Genomic DNA, 26,167 nt, shown 5'->3' with positions numbered 1-26,167 from the left:
ATATTTCTCTGTCTTTCTGTGTACCTGTTTGTGTTACACTCTGCTGTGAAAATGCACTAGTCAAATGTTAGAATTGTTTAACTACTCAGTGTGGTTATTGAAAAATTTTTATTTATATTTTTTTCAAAGACACTGGTCTCCCCCATTAGAATTAATGAATCGGCCACTGAAACTATAAGCCTGTTGGTGTGCAGGGCAAACTTGAGGCTCTATCACTGATCTGCATAACTTGCTTTGTAAGTACCCATGATTCTTCACTTCTGACACAGGGATGTGAACGTTACACAACACCCACTGATCTCAAGAATTCTTTTTCTCAGGAATACAACCTAAGTTTATGCTTCTAAAGGGGTTAAGTCTTTGAAATGGAGGGCTAGTTCTAGATTTGTCAGGGTTCCTATGCTTGTTGAAATCAGGGAGATAAAATACAGGAGTATGAAGACAAGCTAGGGTTCAAACCAAGAAAACCGAGGTAAGATGATACCCCAGTATTCAAAAATATACCATGGAATTGATAATATTTCTTCAGGCAGTTAGGTGCCGTACCTTTGCTCTATTCATGCTTGCCAGCTGCTGTTGGCATGAATTCCCTACCCCAGTCTACGCCCTGGCCACAAAACCTTCCCTAAATTAAAAATGGAGCCATTGATAAATAATGTAGCCATATTAAAAAAAAAAGAGAGAACTCATATTCATTTATAATTGATGCTAGGATACATTAATGTTTTATTCTTTCTCTTTAATTCTATTAATGTGACATGATATAGAAAATATCCAGAGAAAAAGGAAATGCAAATGATATATAGTATCTTTTAATCTTAGAAACTGATGGGGGTATTAGAATTAATCCCAGTGGCTCAATGCTCTGGGCCAATGTGGAGATTCCCTCTGATAGAATGAATTGTGGGTCCCTTAACTTCTGTTAAAAGGCTTTCTACAATGGGGAGCTTGCTCTGTCAATTTTGTTACAGCTTTAATCATTGGAAGATGCTGTGAGGAAAAATCAGCCTCCTTACAGTGTGGGTGCATTGTTCCAGCTCTACAAATGCTCTGATGATTGTGCTGTCTAAAGATATAGTTGAATATGGAGGCTGTGTTGTGGATTGGGCAGGACAGGAGGAAGAGACATTCTAGGTAGAGAGAAGAGGGTGTCTTGTTTCTCTTGATGTGGCCTCTCAAGGAAAATGGTACATTGGTGCCCACTACGTAAAGGCCAGAATTCAGGGATTCTGGGGGGTCTGAAGAGCGAAACCTTTAAAACTGTGTTTGTCCTTGGTGGCTAAACAATAGCTAATTCCTGAGAGCGTGTGGAATAGGAGGTGACTGGGAGCTTTGAGAACAGGCCGGCTATGTGAACCCACAACTTTGGGCTTATTTACACAGTTTTTGGACTCTCTGTGATTATTCTTTCTCTGCAATCATTTAGTATTTAATAAGGTCTTACTGAAAGCTTCAGTCTGTCAAAATTACACCATAGGGTACTAACGGAAAAGGATTTTGTTGAACATTGTGTATTGAAGTGGTTGTATTCATTTTGCAAGAGACCAGCCCGAGCCTGCCTACATATTGGAGGCAGCTGGAAATAAGTAGTAAAGAACTTGTGGAGGAAGGGGAAACTCAGGCGGATGGAGGCAGACTGCTCTGTTAGTTGTCTCCCCATCCATAATTTAATGAACTTTTAGAACTAAATCTTGGAGGTTTGTGTTGTATATTATTAAAGTAGCCCATACTGTCCCAAGATTGTTCTTTACAACATTGCCATTGTAGTGTTTGTTAATACTAATTCATCCTTCTGAAGATAATCTGAAAAAAGCTAATGAATTGCAAATACACATTATCAGTCTTGAAATGTGTTATGTGAGATGATATTTCTCCTAAATCCTGTCTTCCAAAATGACCATGGTCTCGGCAGCAGTCCTCATGGTCTGTGGTTCCTATGTGCTTTGTCATCATGATTATTCACTTCGAAAACCTCATATGCTTTTTAAAATGTAGCATGCAGAACTGTTCAAAATGCTAGCAGAGCAGTGGGGCACCGCAGGGGACAGTGACCCAACTGCCTTTCTCATTCTACATACTCAATTTCCCTTAGTGAAACCCATTTTTGGAAAAATTCTGATTGAACAAGATATTGTGATCATCTTACCCTGTGAGCAAAGAGAAAGAAGGCAAAGTTCATGTGGAATATATTTTGTTTTAAATGGATGGCTCTGAGTAAATAAATTTGAGATAAATTTGTCTGTACCAGTTAGCCTGATCTAGCTACCAAAATAGTTTGATTCCTATTTTTAGGAACCTTTGTCTTGCTTAGCAACATAAGTCAGTTGAATAGTTGGAAATGAGCTTCTCTGGGCAGGTTTTGGGAGTAATGAGCTAATCGAGTACGAGCCATGGGAAAGACAACTCAGGGAGGTTCAAGGGGATGAGTGTGAGAGGAAAGAAGAAGGGAGGGGCATGAATGCAGACAGGGGAACTGAAAGGAAAACCATTACTTCCTTCTATTTTCTTCCTAGTCTGCTGTAAACAGCAGGTAGAAATACCTTTCTTCTTTTAAAAAATACAGGCTGTTCAGTGTGTCAAATAGTATAACTGGGTCATACTTTGACTCTATTGAACTTGCAGAAATCTAAACGTCTTAGGCCTTTTTCACGGGAAATGCTAGCAAGGAAGTTCTTTTATCCTGTATTTTTAAACCTAGTTTTTTGGAAAGGCACAGTTCTGTATATAGAATCAAAATACCAAGGTAAATGTGTGTATATACCATTAGCTTTGTCACATCCTAACATCTCACAGTCGTTTAGAATCCAAATTAATTTATGGAAACATATTTCCTTCCATAAATTGATAACATCTATAGCTCTTACATGCCTGTCATCTATGTATTTATCATCCTGATCCTATAAAATGGTCAGTTAAGAGATTAGAGTACCATGGCAAATCACTACATAGAGTGAGTGAATCAAGGGTTGTATGATATATTAATCAACATGAAGTGGGCCATTTATCCAGCTATTAAAATGAACTTGTAGCCTATTATTCTCTGGTCTACATCAATCCATCTTGCCTACAGTGATAAAACACTTCCAAATGCCATATAAAAAAAAAAAAAAAACAAAAAAACCTCATGCTTATCATGGAATTTCAGAATTAGAAGGGAGTTTAGGAATCATGTACCATATTCTCACCTTGAAGAAAATACTGATCTACTAACCACACTTAGCTACTTTTGCCTGACACTGCAAATAATCTGACTTGCGAGTCCCATATCATGTTCCAAGGCATCAGAATCTTCTTAAAAATCTGTTCCAGAAACTATGTCGGCATGAGTACAGGCAGTTTTCACAACATCTCTCTTTATATCTTTGTTGGAAAAGTGCGTAGATATTTGTCCATTTCTAGATTTTTCTGTTAATGATTTCTCAGAGATGATGTCTGAGGTGTCATGATTATATCTGGAAATTCCTTCTGGACTCTAAAATTCCTTGACTTTGGGGATGTGAGATCTTTTAACCTAGGTATATGCTTCCTTACAATATTCTCAGCCATCCTGGAGTCCCCCTTAGCCATGTGCTGTCCTTCCAGTGGAATGATTTGCTTTCACAGAGAAAGAGAGCAATGTTAGCATGACCCTCTTTGCTTGGAGGAAAGGGTATAACCTATTCTTTTCTTGGTTTAAACATAACTTTTATTTATTTTTTTATTTTTATTTATTTATTTTTTTATTTTTTTTCAACGTTTATTTATTTTGGGGACAGAGAGAGACAGAGCATGAACGGGGGAGGGGCAGAGAGAGAGGGAGACACAGAATCGGAAACAGGCTCCAGGCTCTGAGCCATCAGCCCAGAGCCCGACGCGGGGCTCGAACTCACGGACTGCGAGATCGTGACCTGGCTGAAGTCGGACGCTTAACCGACTGCGCCACCCAGGCTCCCCTAAACATAACTTTTACAATTCTTTTCATCTTCCTTAACATGATTCATAAGCTTGAATTAATGCTGGGGCATCGCTGGCACTGTTCTAAAGGTTTGTACCATTCTTTTATATTCCATTTGTAGTGGGGTGCTCCTCTTTTCCACCTTTTGTCCATGACCTTTAAAATGTTTTTTTTTTCTTTTTTGTTTACAAAAAGAGTCTTTAGTGAAGAAAATTGGAAAACCAGAGACGAGTGTAAAGACTAAAATAAAAAATGAAAATTAATTAAAATGCCACCACTTAGAAATAATAATTCATATTTTAACATATATCATTTTATGCATATGTCTTTAGTTGAGGTCATATTCATGTTCGTATTTCTATACTGCTTTGTTATTTATAAGATTTTTTTTCCCTAGCATACAATATGTATATACAACATAGTTTTAATTGTTTCAAAACATTTTATTATAAACATTAGAATTCACTTACTAGCCTCCTTTTTGGGAAATAGAGGATCTCATAATACTTGGCTCTTAAAAATAAAATTGTGATGAATATTTTTATGTTATGAAAATCTCACCATATTTTTCCCTATCCAACAATAATTTGATGATTTTTTATTTTTTATTACATGATTATTTAGAATTGTACAGTCATAGTTTAATTTTAGGGTCTTGTCCTTTGTCAGGCTTTTTTATTTTTTTCACCTAAAAGAAAGTCTGCTATTTCTCTGAAGTTTCAGAAATATTCTTTCTTAGATTAGAATTTATTTATTTGGCCAGATGACATGTTTCCCTTTTCCAGAGTCACCATCACTTCCTCAGTCAGTTCTTCCTTCTGAGCCAGACATAAAATTACGGAATACCCCTGTTTTCAGATAAATAGATTTTTTTTTTTTTTTCTGTGATCTTCTAAGAAAGCAAATTAATGGCAGAGTCACATGTGTTCTTCAGGTTTGGTGAAAAGCATGCTTGACCTCAGTAGGAGGACAATGGGGCAAGAGAGAAATCTGGAACTAGAGAGCATGGCTTGGTCAGGTGAGGGGGGTAGAGTTTCCAGAAAATGCCAAGGAGGGTAGTAACATGATGGTCTCTCAATTTGAAGCACTGCATTTGCCGGCAAACTAGAAATCTAGGGTCTTAGGACTACTCCTCCCAAAGGATATCATTTTACAAAGTGTCAGGGTGACAAGTAGATTAGGGCATTAGTGTCCTAGTTACGGCCTGGAGGGGTAACTGGTGGGTAGGTAGAACTCAGGTCACAAATGGGAAATGCGGAATGGGTTGGGAGAGACTCAGGGTTCTTAAGCAGGCAGATACGCAGGGCTCCAGTCAATTATACCAACACTGGGTTTAGGGCTACGGGTGGGTTTGAATTTAACATACCTGATCTGCCCTAATCAAGACTGACTTCAGAACTGTATGAGGCTCAGTGCAGGATGAAGATTCTGATGACTTCTGTTGTGGAGGACTAGACTGCGGGAAAGGCAGGAATGGCCCAAATCCAGGCATGACTGTATTTGATACTCTGATTTTGACCGGAAGAGATTGCCAGCAGATGAGAAGGTGGTTTGTTATTACTTTACCCCATCTCTGTACAAGGATCTATTAGACAAGGTGTGTTCATATACTTGTTTTAAATATGTGGGCTACCTTACTGACCAACTCCCAATAGCGTTTCTGCCTTTTTACTTCTATGTTCATGTAAATAAATTTTGCCACTCTTCCTCCCTCATGGCTGTAATTTTAGTGATTAAATCATTTGCATCTTCTTAAAAAAGAAGCTAATCTCTGACCCTTTTTCATTTTTTCTAGCAAGGTGTATCTTTTAATTTCCCTATTTTCATCATTAGCTACACCATTGAAATTAGAATAGATCTATGAGATTGTATCTGTCGCAAAATAAAATTTATCACATTTATTAGATATATTCTCTCTGCCTTGGCATTTTGAAATGAGTATGTATTTTTCACACTCCCCACATCCTGCTGCTTTTTTAATAGAGAATTACTTTGTATTCCTTCTTGATGTTAGTTTTTCTGTGTTATTACATATATTGTTTATACTATTTAGTCTTGTACTTTTATCAGGATTTTTTTTGTTTTTTTTTTCCTTTTTGGATTTTAATCTAAAACCTTCTTGATAGGATCAGCAACTCTTCTAACAGGCTTTTTTTTTTTAATTTATTTTTAATTTTTTTAGGTCCTTGTGACATGTACTTCATCCTTTGCCAGAAGCTTTATCAGATACTTTGGTAATCTTTGCAGAATTTCTTGGCTTGGAATCATAGAAACATATTGATGAAATTCAAGTAGCTTCTGCTGAGAGCTTTAGCTTGAATAATAAGAGTAATAATAAAAAAGCCTAAGGTTTAAGAGTTTTTTGTTTGTTTGTTTGTTTTTCTGTGAAACAATCCACTGCCTAATGCAGTCATGCCCTTCTTTTGATATTTGAGACCTCATGTATTGCTGCTTCTGTTTAATACTGACCTCTCATATCTTTCCCCTTATTGAAAGATTTTAACAAAATACAGTCTTAAAAGTAAAGAGAATTTGAATCGCATATTCTAAAACGTTTTTATTGTGAATTATTTTTGGTATCACTATTCCTTGAGCATATTTCAGAGGGAAAAATTTGAGAGATCTAAATCAATAGAAAATTAAAAATAGATATAACACTTCCTTTAGCAAGGAGAATCTTAGTTTCCTTTTTTTCCCCCTTTAGATTTAGGCCTCTAACTAGAAAACAGGGAAACCAAACTTGACTAGAAGTCACTATAATCATTATTCTATGTAGAATATAACTGTTCAGGCTAATGTTTTCAGAACATTGATTATGATAGTCAGTATTCATTTCTAACACCATTTGCAAGCCCACCCAGGCCATATTAAGCCCAATTCTTGCTTTCTGTTGTTAGTACTGCTTTTCTAGGGCCCCTGGTAAAGTATTAGTCTCAGTGGCCTTGAATTTGGATTTCTGGTTCTCAGCCTAAGGCTACTTGAGCTTTGCCTTATGATTGTCTTGAGGCCAACAAATCAGGCAGACACAGAACATCCTGACATCAGGGATGTGGAGTTTTCCTTAAAGACTTGTGACTGGGCATGGTTCAACACTTCTGGTCTGCTATGGAGAGGGCGCTTAGGTCTAGAAAACCTACCTGAAGAAGCTAGGAAGGACTACAGATTCTCTATCCAGCAGATGTCGGACCATTTTGATTGTGCTCCTGGTTCTCCAAGAAGCACTAGGATGAAGTATGTCATCAAAACAGAGATATACAGTGCTATTTTAGGAATTTGTATAGCAGCTGAAGTTACACTAATTTAAATAGAGATAGAGGATAATGATCGTATTGCCCTCAACAAGCTTACAATCTATTGATATAATGAGAATATACCCAAGTTGTTACAACAGAATAATTATTATAATCACAGGAGATAATAGGGAAGTAAGATGAGTTCTGAGGCTGAAGGTAGGAGTAATATTTCTAATATTTCTAAGAAGTAATATTTCTAAGAAGGCTTCCTAGAGCAGGTGATTTATGAGTTGGGTCTCAACATATGAATATAATCTAACCAGTCAGAGAGGGCAAGAAATTCTATGCAGAAATTGTGGCCTGAGAAAAGTCTTGGGGTCAAGAAACAATATGGAATATAGGGAATAATAAGTAATTTAGTGTTTGTAGAAGATAACATCTTAATGGTGTAGAAGGTATCATCTTAATCACCTTCCTGGTTAAGCCTTCAGGTAGGTAACTCCAACCTCTGGAGGCACCCTGAGCTAGAATAACCCAGTTAAGCTGCTCCTGAACTTCTGACCTTAAGAAAGTCTGTGAAATAATAACTGTTTGTTGTTTCCAGTGCATTTTGGTGTAACAATAGGTGATGAATACCCTGGCTTTGGAGGGTACCAGGATTTCAGTTCAGGTAGACAAGTGAGGACGCTGGATCTAAATAATATTAGGGGTTAAAAATCTCTCGGATTTAGAGGATTAAATGTGAAGATACAGGGAGGAGTCAAGGTTGACTGACACATTTCTTGCTTTGGTGAACAGGTGGAGGGTGGTGCTGAGACACAGAGCAGGAGCACGGTTTTGGAGAGAGAATGGATTCAGTTTTCGACCCTGAGTTCCAAAGGTCTGTGAGATGTTGAGGTGGAATGTCCAGAATAGATCTACGAGTGAAGGCATGTAGGAATCATCAGCATAGGGGAGGTAGTTGAAATGACGAACACAAACATGATTATTTACGAAAGGTATATAGAGTGAGAAAAGCAATTTTCTCAGGAAGGAAGCTGGAAGCAGTTGGCCTGTAAAAGACACTGCAGGAAGACCTAAGGGAAACCAGAAGAGGAGGTTGGAGAAATTTGCAAAGGTAGATGCTTTGGTTTCAGATATCAGACAGGAAACCTTACTCTCTGTCACTGGAGAGAAAAAGACATATGGTTTAGGTGAAGTTTTGAAAGGGATGGACAGTTGAGAGGAATCATTGTTGCTGGTGTGAGTTTTCCAGATGAAGTGGGAGGGAAGACCACCTGATGCCAGTAAAGGTGGAAACAGCTGAGCAGAGAGGAGACGCTTTGGAATCCCTATGCAGGGAAAGCAAGAATAAGGTGAGCAAGGACAACCTTGCTCAGCACAGGACAACCACTCATTAAAGGCGTGGAAGGTTTAGAGTGGAGCTTTTGGAGATCATGTCTTTGAAGTAACACCAGTAGAGAAACAAGACAATATGTACAATCGTGGCTTTTTCTGTTTCACTTCGGCTGGAGCCCTAAAGCTGATAACAGTTCCACAGATAACTGCTTACCCATTCAAGACATGCTGAAAGATCATGAAATTGGTTTTGTTAACACTTTGTTCATCACCATTATGGAATATAAGAGAGAAGTCACTATTGATCCAAGAGGTATTGAAGAAGAAAGAGGTACTCTTTCTGAAAGTGTTCTTGATTTCCATTGTGTTCACTGCTCTCAGCACACCCATAAAGAGAGGTAGGCCAAACGTAGCCAAATGAGAGAAAGACATTTGATAAAACTACCTGGAAAGCTTGATCTGAGTCCCCTTGAGTTTAGTCCAGAGTTAAGGGTCTGGCTGAAACTTGCAAAACAAGATAATGGTATGCTTCCAGGAGCTAGCTGAATTTCTACTATCAGCAGGGTTGTGTTTCCCTTTTACCAGATTCCCCAACAAGCCCATGGTCTCCTTAAAAAGAACCCTGTTCCAATCAGCCACTTGAGGTGGAATCTGGATGAAAGGCGTGCCTAATCTAGGGAGCTACAGACATCCCCACTGTAAAGTCAGGGGAGGGCAATCAAGAGAGCAGTATTCAGTGGAAACAGTAAATGTGCACCATAAGTCACCTTTGGGTATATGTTCTGCACAGAAGAAAATGATGCCAAATCACAAACTTGTCTGCTAAACAGATTTCTTTTGTCCATTTATCTCTTTTCCCTACATTCCCTACCTCAGCTTAATTGTGAAGGGGCAGGACCCTATCTAGAAAATGGGGAAGGAAGCAGAGTAGGAAGAGAAAAGGTGACAATTTCAATTCTGCAGTCCTCCCGAGTGTCATCAGTGCTGAGCTGGAGGAAGAAAGAAACTTTATTTTTGCCTATTTGGGTTAGACTTGACTAGACTGGACCGGATGTGCTTTAGAATGGACTAGACATTGGATTAGAAAATCAATACAGCCTGGCTGAGATTTTATCCAGGGATAGGAAGAAACAAACAAAACAACAACCCTAAGACATTTGACAACAGTGGGAAGAATATTAAGCATTCTCTGTCTTTTAGTCAAACTTGTTGAATAAAGAAGAGTGTTGGTTGGCAAGCTGGTTTCTAGTGGTCCTATGTTGCCTAGATGTCCATGTGGGCCTTTTTTGTAGTGAGATCAGTAAATGGATAAGGATGTATGTGAATCAAGGGTGCCAGTAGGAGAAGAGTTCAGATAATCAACCATAGAATTCAGATTGGGTCAAGAAGGAAATAAGGTAGGGTTAAGGATGGGCTCTTACGCCCAGAGAAGTGATTCAAGGCTTGAATTTTCAGAAAGTTGATGAGGAATTGACATGGGAACCACAAGTCAGAGAGTTGGAAGGATTGGAGGTTATATTCAGAGATTTCTAGATTAAATCGCCAATTAATTGCCAACGTTGACATATCCTAAATTTTCTCAAATAACCTTAATTCACTCCAGCAGGTATTATTGAATGTGTGGTGATTAAGATGGAGATCACTCTCCAACAGCTTGTGACAGCACAGACAGGGGCAATTAGAAAGGGCTGCATATAAATTTTATTAACAAAAATATTACTGGCACCGAATTTGGTAATATCACATGATTCAGGGGCATTTAATACTAATTGGGCACTCACTATGTGCCAGGTAATATGCCAACTTTGGGGTACAAAAAAGATAAAAGAGAAGTTATTCATCCTTGAGTGATGAAGATATGGGAATATACAATTACCATATAATGAAGTAAGTGTACTAAAATTGGTACAGAAACAGGTGGAATAGAACATTTAGGAAGCTCAGGAGTAAAAAAACAATCCCTCTCCCCCAAACAACCTGACCTTGGATTAAGTGACATTAGATTTATTTTTTAAAGGATGAATGGGTCTCAGATTATTTATTTGTTATTTAGATTTATTTATTTATTATTCATTATTTAGGTTATATTTATTTATTTATTTATTTATTTATTTATTTATTTATTTATTTGCATATAGTTCATGAAGGCTGCGTTTGAGATGAACCTTGAAGGACATGTAAAATTTTTGAAGGGAAATGATGGAAGAGTGTTTGTTTTGTCCTGACCATAATCTAAGCACAGTCCAGCCATCAGGGAAACAGACTATCTTTTGAGAGTGAAGAGCTATCCCAGTGCTTACGGCCATCAGAAGATGAGCATGGAAATATAAATTGGGACCGCCAAAGTGAAGGAGCTTGAATGCCTGAGTAATTGAAATTGGAAACCATTGAAAGTTTTAAGCAGAGGAAAACATAATTGGAGTGGAAGATCAGGAAGAAAGACTTGAAAGATGGATGTAGGGTGATTAGGATGAGACCAACTGAAGGGAATCTGACAAATTGGAGACTATAGTAATATCACATGTAAGAAGGAATAAGGTCCTGAAGCAGCATGGTAAATGAGAGGATGGGCGAGAGGTGTGGATTCAAGAGGCTATTTGGAAATAGAACCAACTGGATTTTTGATTCAAGATGTGGGGGGCAGAAATGTTGTTCGGTTTCCAAGGCCCTATCACTGGACATCTGAGAATATGACACTTTGATTAAAAGTCGTAGGAAAGTCATAAGAACGTTCTGGTTGGTGAGGTAGGATATGATACATTTGAGAGGCTAGCTGTGTATCTTTATAGAGTTGCCTGACAGTCCTTTGGAAAAGTCAGTCTGCAGCAGGGAGGGAGATGAGAGTTAGAGCCAGGAGTTACTTGCTTAGAAGTTGATAGTTGCAGACACAGGAGTAGAGAAGATTTCTGACTGAGTAAGCATATTCTATGTTTCTCACCCTATTTGAGTTATGCAACCCTTGAAAATATGATCAAAGCTGTGCATCTTTTTTTGCCAGAAAAATGTGCAGACACATAGACCCCACATTGTATAGACCTTAGTTTAAAATTTCTTGGTATTAAAGGAAAAAAAGGAGAGCTGACAAATGAACTTGGCGAAATCCTTGTTTGAAGGGGACCGAATAAGGAAACGATGATATAGCAACAGAAGACAAACCAGGGTGATGTTTTAAAAGATGCTTTAAAGTAGTGCTGCACAGTGTTTCAGGAGTTCCTAAAACTGAGAAGTTTCTGGGTTTGGTGATCACTGGATTCTGAGTACATTGTTGATCTAGGATTAAGAAGAAAACTTGCTGTAGAGAAGTGGGGACAGAAGCCAAATGGCAGAGAGCTACGAAGTAACTGGATTGTGAGACCAAGTAGAGATACTAAATGGAGAAACTAAAGGTATTCTGCTCTTATATTGAGTTTCATCATAAAGGTAGAAGGACAGTAGTGACTTGAGGGGATATGTAATCTTGGCAAGACTTTTTTTTATATAATTTTAGGAAACGGGGCATGTTTTTAGAAGAGAATCAATCTATCCAGATGGAGAAGATACAAGGAAAAAGGATAGTCATTAAGAAATTTCCATTATTATCATGTAAATTCCCCTCCCTGTGCATGTTACTATTAGCTATGGTTGCATTTTGGAAGAGAAAATAATGATCATTGCACACTGCTGACAGTGCGGAGTGCTAAGTCTTAAAAGGATCCGTTCATGGGGCACAAGGAAATACTGAAAAACAGAATGATGTAAAGAAGAGCCAGCTGTGTTCCTCCAAAAGGGAGATGTAATCATGGGTAGTACTTGGACAGAGGTACTCGAGACGGTGGACGCTAAATGTTGAGTCTCTGTTCTCGCTTGCCAGCACTTACTCTTTCCCTGTGGCCCACTGTCTGGTTTCTCAACCTTGGCTGTTCACTGGAATGGCGCAGGGTGGTTTGAAAAACATGGAAGCCTGGACTCCAGCCCCAGTGATTCTGATTTAATTGGTCTGAGGTAGGGCGTGAGCAGGGGTGGTTTAAAGGCTTTGCTAACGGGGCAGCCAACATGGAGAACCCCTCAGCGTATTCATTGTGGGCTTTGAGTTCTCCATTAGAGATAGTATCTTCCATCCAGATATTTTCCAAAAGTTGCTTGAAGAAGCTATGGGTGCCAGCTGAGTTCCTGAGAGCCTTAGAGACTCCACTCACTCCCTGAGGTAGTAAGTTGGGAGCTTTTTCCAAATTTCTTGGTTCACCCAGCTTAATCAAGGCTTTCACCCATAGTTGTGAGGAAGGGAGTATGGCCATTATTTGGACATTTGGGAAATTCATATTTAAGGAAAAACTAAGGATTATTTGGTGCTAACGCAGGCTGTGGAAAACCAAGAGTTGTTTGCTCTGGATACAAAGCAGACACCCTGTGTGTGGCAGGTAGCAGACAGTCCCTTCTGCAGCAACAATTACTCTTCCAGGGAAGGACCAGTCAGCCACACACGTCTATTTTCAGAAAATATTTTCAGGGTAGGTCTGTAGGAGGCCAGTAATTCACTTCCCTCTCCTCCTCTCCTCCAAGATTCACAGCTCTCCAAAGAAGAGGTCATTAGCAAGTGTGAGAATTGCCCAAGGATTGTATGACGTGGTTGCAGCAGCTTAAGTGAATGCCTCATTAGCATGTGAGAGAAAAGCCCAAACAACACCATCAAAGGGTGTTAAACCTAACCAACGGGGCGGGGCAAGGAAGGGCTGGTTGGAATTAATTTACATCACTTTATTTAAAGCCAGCATGAATGAAAGGACAGTTATTTCCCTAATAGTTAACATGTAGCTGGCATGGAGTGAAGGTGTGTAGATTTTCATGAGACTATAAACCTGTTGATTACGTATGTTCATAACTGATGGCCTGTATAGTAAAAATAAAATTAAAAAAATATTGTGACATTTCAGCTGTCCTTTGGAAACTAGAAGAAACCTAAGGAGGCAGCTACAGGGAAACACCAACAAAAACTAACCAGGAGAAAATCTGAAACGGCATATTAAAACATGCTTACTGTTACTAAGATGGTGGGCAGTTGAAATAGCTAAGACATACAAAACCAGATCAACAACAATGTGATAGATCTGAATTGAGAATCCAATGAAGTCACTTGCCTTTAATTTGTGTCTAGAAATTAGACAAAACTTTCCCACCAAACAGGATCAGACTTTGGAGGATTGGGGCCCGGCGGGGGGTGGGGGGAGGGAGGTTGGGCAAGGAAGATAGGAATGGGGGGGGGGGGAAGAAAGAAAGAAAAAAAGAAAAAAAAAAAAAACAAGCAGGAAAAAGAAATGCTTGAAATGCTCTGATTAGCTTCAAGCTACCGGTTTGGCTCCCTCCAGTGTCTGCTTAAAGAGCCTGTTGTTTATTGATTAGATGAAAGTGACAGAAAGGCTCGGTGGGTAATTGGAATAGCTTGCAATCAAAAAGAAATGCCGGTTGGTAGTTATGGACTCGATGCCTTTCTGCTCCAACTGGCATCTGTCAGGAGCAGAGCACTTGAGGAGCTGAACGTTTCTTTGAAGTTTCCTGGAGGTTTGGACCTACGAGGGGTTGACTCTGATATCAAAGATTGGGGCCAAGGTACATTGAACTATTTATTGGTAGCCTATTTTTGCTCCTGCTCAGTTTTTGCCCCTGCTGTCTATCCCTGCTCCGGGGAGCATCTTGTGAGAGCAGAGGAAAGCGGTGAACCTCCACTCTCCCCAGAAGTGGCTGAAAAGTTAGGCGGCAGCTTTATTGAAAAACTGGTCTCAGATGGGTTAAAGCGCTGCTAAGTGTCCATTGGAATAACCCTCCTCTGCTTGATGAAATCCGAAAAATGCAGGTAGCACAGCAGACTAAGGAAAAGGTTAAAAGAGGAGTTGGGATTCTCACTGTGATGTGCATGGGTGCTCCTTAACTAAGAGTGAAGCAGTCGCTATTTGATAGCTTGTATCTCAGACACAGGTATTTCCCCTCTCTCTGCTTTGGGGACCTAGTTGAGTCATCCACTACTCTATGCCCTTAATTCTGTAACAATCTGGGCCAGTCAGGCATCTCTACTATTCAGGTCAGATGTGAGAGTGCTGCGTTGTTAGTTACCAGGTGTATGTAGAACATTAGTCATTTCACAAAACAATTTCGAGGGATTTTGACATTTGCAATAGAAGATCCACAAGTCTTTGATTTGATAAGTTGCTTCCTGCTGCCTCCTTCCTGTCAGAGGTACTGAGCTTGAAAATGAGATCAAACTTCCGGAAAGAAATATGCTTTATATAAATGTTCCTACTCATATTATTTCATAGTCTCCTATGACAACCTTAGCGTCAAAGATTTATTCTGGGTAGTTAAGTTACACAACAAAATATCTGATGTGAATTTTGGCAAGAAGTGCACTAAGTGGGTAACGTGCCAGGGACAGGTATCCATATGGAGTAAACAGAAGTAATGAGGGTAGGTAAAAGCATGCTCATCAGGGGCCTGCATCTCTGAATTAACTTCCTAATTTGTCCTGATAAAATAGCATTAAGCTCATTAGTGCCTCAATCTATCTTTTTAGTAAGAGGTGTTTCATAAGCAAGCTAATCTTCTCATGAAAAAAAGTAAAGCAAACAACAACAACAATAGCTGGTTTGGATACTGTAATTCATTGGAAAAAAAAGGGTTTCTAAAACTTGAAGGTCTATTTGGGGAATGTGAATAAGAAAAACAAAAACAACAACTAGCTTTAAAAGCTCAGGGTCTGGCTTCCAGAGAGGGATATTCACTCTTGAACATAAAATCTCTCATTTAGAGGTGTTTAGGTTTTAGATGAAAAAATACCACAGCATCCTGATGATGCCGCATATTATTTTAAGGCAATTATTTTAATTTTCTTAAGGTGGAGTGTGCTAAACTGAGAGAGGTGATGTTTTGTGAATGGAGTCATGTTTTTGACTCTGGAGAAGTAGTGTGATTTCTTGAGGCAGCTTTCCATTTGCTTCATGAATAAGAGCTTCTAGCGTTGATACAGAGAAAAGGAAAGCTAATCAGATCATTTGCTGTGCTGTGAGTTGCAAGATTCTTTCTCTCTATAAAATGGGTGATGCAATTCCCCAAATTTATCCTAGATTCTTTTGCCTATTAAGAGAAGCTCAAAATCTCCAAGGGATTATTTGACTTTCAATATCTCATGCTTTTGTTAAAATACATTCCAACTTGCTCCTGTAATTAACATTAACATCAAGTTCTTATTTCTAACTTGAAGGCTCTCAGAAAGTGAGGATTATAATAGAATATAGATAAAAATGATTAGAGGGTAAGAGTCTTCACAAAATGTGAATGATGGAAAATATGTCTAACAGCCCATGTTACTATGTAGCCCTCCAACTTGTTCCTCCTAAGATTCTGCCGAATACAAGTGAATGTCTGACACTCTGAGTTAACATTTAAAACTACGCATTAGTTTCATAATCACTGCAGTGCAGAAGTTATTAAAGCTACAGCAGTTCAGCATGAAAGAAGCCAGGAAATATTCTGCATTATTTTGCTTCTTCCCCACATAATTTATGTGAAATCTTCACTTTCTTAATTTTAGATCACACACAGAATCTTCACAAACATAAGAAATATAACATATGGTTGATAGAGAAGACTATAAAATTCATAGTGGGATTTATAAGCGAAATTGCAAAATGCTAAGTGGAAATCATTTGATTAGTGAACTGATTTTAATTAATATCCAGACTAAATTACGAAAAGAGAATTGAATTACTTTGACTGGTAGTGGGGGATGAGTACTATCAGATAAAGATTAAGAAACTTACGACAGTGGGTATGACTCCAGGTGCCGTAGTTCAGCCTTGGTAAGATTCAGCAAACGTTTAATGAGCACATACTAAGTGCCAGACCCAATTAGGTAATTTGATATTTGTCACCTTCTTGGATCTGAACGACATTGTAAAGTAGATAGTGTTAGGAGACTTGGAGAAATGTAATAATATACCTTTCAGGATCATACAGCTTATAAGTGATAGAATCAGAATTCATAGCATGTTCTCCTAAGTGTGGGGCTCATCTCCCTCATTGTGCTTTGTCTCTCAAATATATGCAGTTAGGTAACAGAGAAAGAAAACAGAACTAACAAATAGATTTCCTCATGTATCAGGTAATAGTTTGACTAATGAAAAATAAGTCTTTCTGAGCAGACTTTCACAGCTACCACAATAAACAGTGATACTGAAAACAAATCTCTCATATTCTAAAACTTGTGTCAGATTTATTTGAAGTCTTAGCTCTCTTTCCCAGGAAGTGGAGGGACACACATAAGAAAACTCATCTTCATGATATTTTCAAAGCAGTCTCTCTTGCTTGTGTCAGAGTGATGCTAAGCAGGACTCCCCAAGGTTAATGCTGTCACACTCGCCTCCTTAAGGTTCAATTAAGAATGGAATTAGGGATATGTGTGACTTTGGTTTACTAGTACCTGTGGCAGGAGGAGGTGAGTATGTAATTGCATCTGGTGGTTGTGTTGGTGAATCACCCTCTGAGGGTTTCTCAGCCAACTGCAACGTTCATCTGCTTGCACATAGTTGTGCAGGCTGTACTGGGTGGAGATGATTTTGTCATCCATTTTGGTTGAGCTTAGTGTAGTTTCTGAAGGCACTGTTTGTTCCCAAACCCCTAAGACACAATGGATATTCACCAACAATGGCTTATTTGTTTTCAGTGTGTCGAAAACAATGGAGATGAACAATGCCGAGAATGTGATATCTGCTCCTAAGGCATAAATCATTTCCAGCCTTCTGTACAAGGAATGATATATTGATGTCATAGCAGCCACTCGATAAATGCTTATTGATTGATGGCCCAATTGACTCATTGTGAATATCCTGAACAACTGTGTAAACATCCAGATGAAATTTTACATCCATAACCCATCTATCACTAAATCTTTTCAGTTTTTAATTTGTAAAATTTTTCTTTAGACTATCTACTCCTCATCATTCCTGTTGGTGCTACCATCGTGTGTGTTCTGTACAATTACAAAAGTCCTATGAACTGGTGTACCTGCATCCATTCAGACCCCTCCACCCCGATCCATTCTCCATATTCCAGTGGGCTTTTTTCATACAAGGATGTATGACCCAGCTTCTGTTGTTAAGTACTTGAACAATCTCCCATTGTTTTTAGGCTAAGGACAACTCTCAACATGGACAGTGCTGCTCCCGGATCTCCATATTGCAGTCACAGTGGCCTTTCAGTTCTTCCTAGATGCCATACTATCTGCTTTCACACGATCTGTGCTTCCGCTCCGCCCGCCAAATACAACTTTATTTCCTCTCCATTTACTCATTCTCCAGTTGTCACTTTGTCATGGAAGCCTGACTTCCATGATATCAAACCCTCTTATTAGGTGTTCCCACAGCATTGCATATCTTTTATTTTTAGCATGCATGGAAGTTACAATTTTATGTTTGAGACATTCGATTAATCTCTCTCTCCTGCACTAGGTCATGAACGGCACATGTGCGGGAACTTGAATGGCTTATCATCACTCTAAGCCCAAAATCTCACAACAAAATTCTTAACAAGGTCTGTAAGGCCTTTGGATCTGCCCCCAAGATGACTAATTAAATCTCATCTTTATGTTACACAGTTGAGCCAAAGTTAGGAAACATTTATACGTTGTCTTTTAACCCATGTTCTGCTCTGTTGCCTTGCCCTGCCCACTCCTCCAGAGCTATACTAACAAGGAGTAATAACTATTTGTTTCCTCAAATCCAGTTTTCAACTCATTCCCCTCCAAATAGTTTTCTATCTCCCAACTCTATGGTAACTTCCAATGGCTTTTAAGATGCCAACTGCATTGGTCTCATTAATTTCTACAATCAAGATGCTAAAGCATTGGTCCTGTCAATTTCGTCAGCTAAGTCGTCCCTCAGTAGCATCAGTACTGTGACCACTGCCTTCTCAGAAGACTTTCTTCTTTGATTTCATGATCCCCATTTTCTCTTGTCCTGCCTCTTACTTCAGTCACCAGCACTTATCTGCATCTTTTGGTTCCTCCTTTTTTGTGTGTGACCTATAAATACCACTACTACAGAGCTTGGTTTGAGAGCCTTTATTCTTGACTGTTTCCTTTTTTTTTTTTTTTTAAATAATTTCTTTAACGTTTCATTTATTTTTGAGATTTGACAGAGACAGAGAATGAGCAGGGGAAGGGCAGAGAGAGGGGAAACACATAATCTGAAGCAGGTTCTAGGCTCTGAGCTGTTGGCATAGAACCCGACACGAGGGTTGAACCCACGAACCGTGAGATCATGACCTGAGCCAAAGTTGGATACTTAGGTAACAGAGCCACCCAGGCACTCCTTGCCTGTTTACATTTATACCCCAAGAGATCTCATTGGCAAAATAGTCTCTGCTATTAGATAATAAATAACTTACAAATTCTTTTAAAATTTCTAGTTTAGAGGTCACTGAGCATTTGAGGAAAAAACTGTTTACTTTTCACTAGTTGCATTAAATATTTCTTTGTACTAGCCCCGTATTGAGGCAGTTTTTGAACTTAACACAAGTTTTGAATTTATTTTAACTCATCAGGGGAAGAACTGTAATATAAACAAGAAATGATAGCAAGAAATCTGAATGGATGAGTTCTGTTTAAAAACCAAATGCTAGGTTTGGTGATTCTCATGGGTATTAGCGGTGAGGTATGTTGATGTTCAAGTGTAAAGGTAAGAATACATTAAAAGAATTTAATATTAGAATATGTGTAGAAAGTAACCACTGAAGAAGGTTGTGTTTCGAATGAATTCTTATTTTCAAAAAGTCATCCTTAAGATAAAAGTGACACATGACACATTTTTTTAATAGACCATATCATACAAATAGTTGGGTATATGAGAAGTAACTTTGAGCCAACAATGGACATACTAAGACTCTTGAAGATACGCAGGCCTTAGATACACATAAAATCAAATATCAAAATAATTTTTTGAGTTAGCATTTATTAATTTCCTTTGGTACCTCACTGTAATTCAACTAATATTTATTGAAAGCTCTTTATGTCCAATGTCTTTATTTCCTCCTTCCTTCCTTCCTTCCTTCCTTCCTTCCTTCCTTCCTTCCTTCCTTCCTTCCTTCCTTCCTTCAACATTTACTATTTTTAAGGCATTATTATGGACTCCAGTGCTACAAAAATGACCAGGACATGGCTCTCCCTATAAGAAATGTATAGAGATTAATAAGAAACAATTCTTATTTTCAAGCAGAGATCATGAAAGTGTGAAGAGATAATTTCTGATTCTGGCGATGAGGTATTTCACAGAAAGTGATAGTAGATTTTGATGAAAGACTGTTGATTGTTCCATTTGTAGCAAAATGTGAAACATTTAAAAGTAAATTGGATTCAAATATTTACACTTATTATGGAGCATAGAGTTTGTAAGATGGGCATTTAGTGGGCCTGCAACTAATGTCTTTCTTTAAATCTGTCACTATTCATTATAAGATTCACCCTGAATTTGAGAACGGCTTTTTGGAAAAGAAATATTATTACATAAAATGTGCACATAAATTGAATTATATCTCAATTTTGGAAACATTAAACTGTGAAAGGAAAGTGCCTATTATATTCCTCTATGGAGGAATTAAAATAGATAGTAAATCAATTTACAAGCTGGTGGTGGTTTCTAGCCTTAGTTGATTTATTGATTAGTTGATGATTTTTGATGCCACTGAAAAAACACATTTTGCGATTAATTTCAGAACAACATTGGCAGCAAAAATGCTTTTTATTCTGTAAAGTCTTAATTGGCCCCATGTACATGTCTGAGTGCCATTTGACTCAGATTACGCTTTTAAAAATTGTCCAAGAATACTTTGTTTTCATCATTGCACCAAGTTCTTTTTAACCTCAGGAAAATAACTTTAGAAAATGTGGGGTTTTTTTTTTTTTTTTGAGTCTACATTCTATTGAGTACCTCTTGAATTTTTTTTTTTAAGTTATTTATTTTTGAGAGAGACAGAGACAACATAAGTAGGGGATGTATAGAGAGAGGATGAGAGAGATAGTCCCAAGCAGGCTCCTTGCTGCCATTGCAGAGCCCGATGCGGGGCTCGAACCCATGAAACCGAGAGATCATGACCTGAGCTACAACCCAGCATCGGGTGCTTAACCTGTGGAGCTACCCAGGCGGCCCAGACCTCTGGAATATTTAAGCATCCTGAGCATTTTGTCCTTAATAGGTTAAAGACTACACAAGTGATTGATTTTCTAGAAATGCTGTACAATAGGACCATGAGTAACTTGAAGTCCAGTCTACAGACACCCAGCGCCTACTACATGGTCAGACACATACAGAAGGAACTCAAAGTTTCTGGGAAGAAGAGATGGTTGCCAAAATTGAGTGAAAGTAAGCGGAGGCGTTTTCACTTGGACTGATGTGTTAGGGACGCCACCGCAGCACATCCCTTAGTCATCACCTGTGTATGTTACCCTGCAACACGTGCTCCTTTTTGAAAGCATTAAGCAAATCTTGTTACTAAGAGAAAAAGGAAAGGCACTTCATTTGGGGCAACTCTTAAGTCCCTGGCATTCTTTTAGGAAAGCCCAAAGAAGCACATGTCTTTTCCTGTAGACTTCTTGTCTCGCTTCTGCCTGAAAAATTATGTGGATTATGATGCCACTTACACTTTCTAAAAAATCTTAAAACGTAGAATTCTCAAATGGCAAATAAAGATCTTTGAGGGTAGAGACCATTTTTTGTTTGTTTAATGTTTTTGCTTGCCAGTGTCTAACGTAGTACAAATAGGATATACGTGCTTAGTTAACAGCTGTTGAATGGATGAATAAATCTATCATGATTAAACGAAGGGAGCTACAGAATTAGCATCATAAGGTAACATTAACTAGCTAAGTGAAATGGATGTTCACGCAGGGAAATAGCCATCCTGTTTCCATGCTAGATCTAATGCTTTAATTTTTACTATCAAAATGAACACTTAACAGTGTTGCTGTTTATCTGCAAATGCTGGAATCTTCTCTTTGATAGAACTGCACGGATTAGTTGATAAACCAAAAATAGATAAAATGTTCACTAAGTGCTACTGTAATCAAAATAACTATGAAGCCACGTAAGACACAAGCCTTCTACCTCTTCAGGGATGAGCGAGTTTGGATCCTGAAGTCAGACTGCTGATGTTGGCGAGGGTTTTTCTTAGGGATTACTTAAAACTAAGTTATCAAAATAAATATTTTCAAACATCCTATTTTCTTTTTCCCTTTGGCCAATGGATGACTATTACATTCATATTTTCATCTTTGTTTGTTTTGGGAATCAGGGTTTTCCAATGAGACCATGTGCTATTAAGAACCGTCTCCAGATAGTGAATTTACCTTACAAACAAGCAAAAATTCCCAGTCTGTCAGAGATCTTCTCCTAGGATACAAGGAAAAGCAAAGTTCAGCTAAACTGCACAATTAATTCGCAATCTCTTCTGAATAGAGAGAAAAGGTTGCTTTAATCTGTTCTTCCTCCTCTTAGGGATTTAAGGTCAGTTTCAAGAAGCACAATTACTATTCTTTCAAAGTTGTCTCTCTTGATTTGTATTCCTGTAATTATCTTCTCAGGACCTCTTCCTTTTTAACTTGTAGACTCAGCTTAATAAATCAATTTAAGGATTAGATACATGTAAACATACCTACTCTGAGAGCTGGATGGACAGGAAAAGGAAGAAAAGTAGGACAATTTCCTGCTCACCGGTTTCACCAATGTATCAATTATTTTTTTCATACAAAAGAAATCTGAGATTTTCCCCCCTGGAAAATAAAAGAAGTAATTTTTTTCTTTTTCACTTGAAATTCTATTTATTTTAATAGAAAGATTAAGAGCATTGTCGTTCTGCCTTTTCAAGCTGTGGACAAATTATGAAGATGAAAAGAGCAGGTTTTTTTGTGAGGAAATAAAGCCTTGAGAATGGTTCTTTTTAGTTGCATCTGACTCTTAAGCTACTAGAATGAGAAGGCTTTAAGTAAAAGTAAGGAAGGCAAACAGTTATATATATTCTGCTCAATAAAATGGGCAAGTTGAGCCAATATTTGACCATCCTACTGATTTTTATTTTCTACAAAGAGCTCAGAGTGTCACTAGGTTTTCAGTTGTTTTTGATTTTCAAGTGAGGGAATAGAAGATAATTCTTCCAAATGGTGTTTGCATTTAAGGATTCTAGTTTGGGGAGGATTTCACAAGAGAGGCAGTATAGTCAACTAGTCAAGTTCATGAGCTAAAACTGTTGGGGCCAGATCCTAGCTGTATCCTTATTATGTCTACTTGTGAGAGTGCCTCAGTTTAATACTCTGTAAAACGGGAATCATAATGTTACACACCTCATAGGACTGGTGTCAGAACGAAATGAGTTAATATAGGTAAAGCAATAAACAGCACCTGGTGTGTAATAAGTACTCAGTAGAAGTTGTTGTTACTCGACAGTGTTCTTCCCATTCTCCTAGGAATGCTGTGGAGAATGTATGTGTGAACCACATTTATTTTATCTTAAGAAGTATTGTAATAGTTTGTATCAAATGGAACACCTTGGGGTGTTGTTCACGAAAGCTGGTGGGAACTAGTATAATCAAATGAGATTTGTGGATCCTCTTATGAAAATGTCTGAAGTGTGTTTCCATTTACGAAAATTCCGAGGAGGAAATCTGCCTGGAAGCTGACTTTCTTGCAAAGTTTTCGTGATCATCTGCCTCTATTTCTTTGCTACTCACACTTCACCGTTTAAGGCGACCGAAAGAGGAGAAATGTTTGCAAAATGAGGACAGGTTGAGGAATAAGGAAACATATCACTAGCATTATTACTGATTTTGCTATTTAGACAGTAAATAAAATATAAATTTTAAACAGGACCCGTTGGTTTTTGAGTCTACTGGTTCTGACTTGGGATGCTGAACTGTCTTTATTGACAAAGGTTACTTAAAATATGTGACGAAAGGCATCTTAAAAATCAATACCCAATTTTAAAGATGAGGAAAATGAGCTCCAGGGTGATTTAATTATCCACGACTCCATTTACTCAATAAATATTTATAGATTTTTTTCCTACGTGATACTCGCTCTGTTGGCCAATAGAGATACAACTGTGAATAAGCAAGCCTGATCTCTGTCTTTTTAGCTCTAAACACTACCGTGGGGACATAGGTGATGATAATAATGCGTGACGAAGGGAGGTGCAGGCAGCCTGGGGTGTGCGCAGCAAGAAGTAACCTACCAGAAGAGGTCACGAGTGGTACAGAATTCTAATTGAGCCCTGAACATTCTAATTGAGTGGGGCAGTGCTCTGGGAAGTTGCCCAGGCTGGGAGAAGGGGAGGGGGAAGCGAGAGGAGAGGGCAAGGCAAGCAAGCTGTTCAGTTTGATTGGAAGAAGTGGGTTGAAAGGGATGAGACACAGCTGGAGGCACATGCAGATCATAGCGGGCCAGGTGAAGCACGGTTTGATTATCCCAAGAGCAATGGAAAAATGTTTGGAGAGTTTTGAGCAGAGAGTAACATGCTCAGCTTTATATTAAGATAATTGTGGCTTTCGCCTGGTGGATAGATTTGAGGGGTAAGCTAGGGGTCAAGGAGGCCAGTGGGTGGCTCTTGGAGAGGCTTGGCGAGAAAGCAGGGTGGCTTCACCCACTGTCCGTGGATAAATCCTATCAAATCATAACCACACAGAAAATAATGACTTCATTTCTGTCTTGTTTGCAAATAGTTATTACTTGGGTTATTACAATCTTCTTTTGACCCAAGTTTCTAAAAAACATAACCATTTGTTCAAGCCTCCTTGTCCTTTATTAAAGCAGGGATTTGAAAGAGCATGTTCTTTCTGGTGGAAAGAGGAAAATGATTAGCTTAATTGTTTTTGCTGGTGTTTGTCACCCAACTGCTAATTCCTACCTACTAGGTGCTATTCTTCTTTGTGTCCATTAGATGCATACGTGTTTTCTATTTCCCTTGCTGCTGCCCTAGTTTCGGCCATCATTACCCTTCACCTGTTGCCGTAATGGGCCAGCTCATCTCCCCGACTCCTAAACCTTTATTTCCTCATATTTATCTTCACGTGGGGCTTTCAGATTCCCGTGCTCAAATGTTCTCAGAGGTTTCCCTCTGCCTGTAGGAGAATTATTAGCCATTATGCCACCTGCTCTTACAGTTTTACCACCTCCCTTGAGGGTAGACCTACCCTTAAACTCAGCCAGTTCATGCACTCTTCCCCAAGCATATCCACAGACCACATCTCTGCCTTTGCATAGGTCTAGAATGACTTCCTCCACTTCCTGAAATCTTAACTGTTTTTCAAGGTCCAACACAGAAGCAATTTTTTTTTACATGATACTTTCTACATTTATATCAAGCAGAAGTATTATTATCCACTCAGGGGTCTTATAAGTGAGCTCCTGAATTTGCCTGTTACTATAGTTACATACATACATATCTCATCTCTTCTACAAGATTTTAAATTCTTAGGGAGACAATGATTCCTTTTTCATCCTCTTCTCCGCAATGCCTTGCCCAGTGCTTGGAAAGTAGTGGGCCTTCAGTATAGGCTTATTTAATTAAATTGATGTTACTTTACATGCCAAATTTTAAAATTTTTATAAGGAGTTATTTTGTTGGTGATCCAAAATGCCTTTAGGAAAATGATATCATTTATGGAATAAAATTAAGATTGTAACAATATTTCTTACTTTCAAAGCATAATAGATGAAGGGGGGAAATTGATGTTAATATTTCAGCAAGGAAGATACTCAGGGAGTAAATAAAAACTTTAAAATAGATTCCTTCATTCATTAAATATGTGTTAGGTATCATTGTATGTTCCATTCATTATTACAGACTGCTGAAAAAAGGCAAGATCTTTGTCCTTTTGGAGCTAATTCTAGGCAAGACAGATGGATGTTCTAGCCACCTCTTAAATTATTTCATAGGCATTGATTTCTGTAAGTCTTCATACAGGTAGCCCCATAAAAAACATTTTTCTGGGTCATAAAAAGTTAGACGCTTTTTTACTTTGAATTTATTACCATACTCACACATCCCACAAGCATCTATCTGTACAAGGCACTTTGCTAAAGTCACAGCTGAATTAGAAACCACAGACATCTAAGAAAGCAAATGCACTACATTTATTATGTCAAATATGGTCAAAGTATGTTCAGAAGAAAGAGAGTATCAGGAGATGCTTATGTGCCCCAAAGCATATAGCCTCACAAAATGGGCTAGGTCTGACTCCAGACTGGGAAATGCAGAGGATAAGAGAAGGATGAGATGTTGAGATGCTTCAGCAGTGGAGCCACAATAAAATACTGCAGCACCGGGACTCGTCCGTATGCCTAGGGTTGTTCCTGCAACAACATGTTAGTGTGTTTGTGAACCAAAGCAGGGGGAGGGACGGAGAGAGGGAGAGAGACCTAACCCCAGAGAAAGGGCTGGAGGGGCAATGAGACCTCAACAATGAGCCTGTGTAGAGTGTCTTGCAGAAAGAGCAGGTGCTAAAGGGGTATGGTTCAGCAAAGGGAAATTTGTGTCAAGGAAATGGAGGTAAGACCCTCAGCAATGAACAAAGAAGTCTCAAAACACACACACGCACACTCACTTTGAGGGAGTCAGCCTTAACAATCGGGGGGCCCAGAGAATATGAAACCTG

The 26,167-nt window shown here is 38.6% G+C and overlaps 1 protein-coding gene and 1 long non-coding RNA gene across 5 annotated transcripts in view; one reads left to right on the top strand and one right to left on the bottom strand.

The window, feature by feature from the left end:
- Positions 1-26,167, top strand: part of LOC123383870 — a 137,009-nt gene that overhangs the window by 59,979 nt on the left and 50,863 nt on the right. The window lies entirely within an intron of this gene.
- GRM3 (glutamate metabotropic receptor 3) overlaps positions 1-26,167 on the bottom strand; it is a 220,510-nt gene that overhangs the window by 182,917 nt on the left and 11,426 nt on the right. The gene's annotated exons all lie outside the window — the stretch shown is intronic.

Source organism: Felis catus, chromosome A2, assembly GCF_018350175.1.
Source record: "Felis catus isolate Fca126 chromosome A2, F.catus_Fca126_mat1.0, whole genome shotgun sequence".
NCBI lineage: Eukaryota > Metazoa > Chordata > Mammalia > Carnivora > Felidae > Felis > Felis catus.
This window is presented reverse-complemented; position numbering and strand designations above follow the sequence as displayed.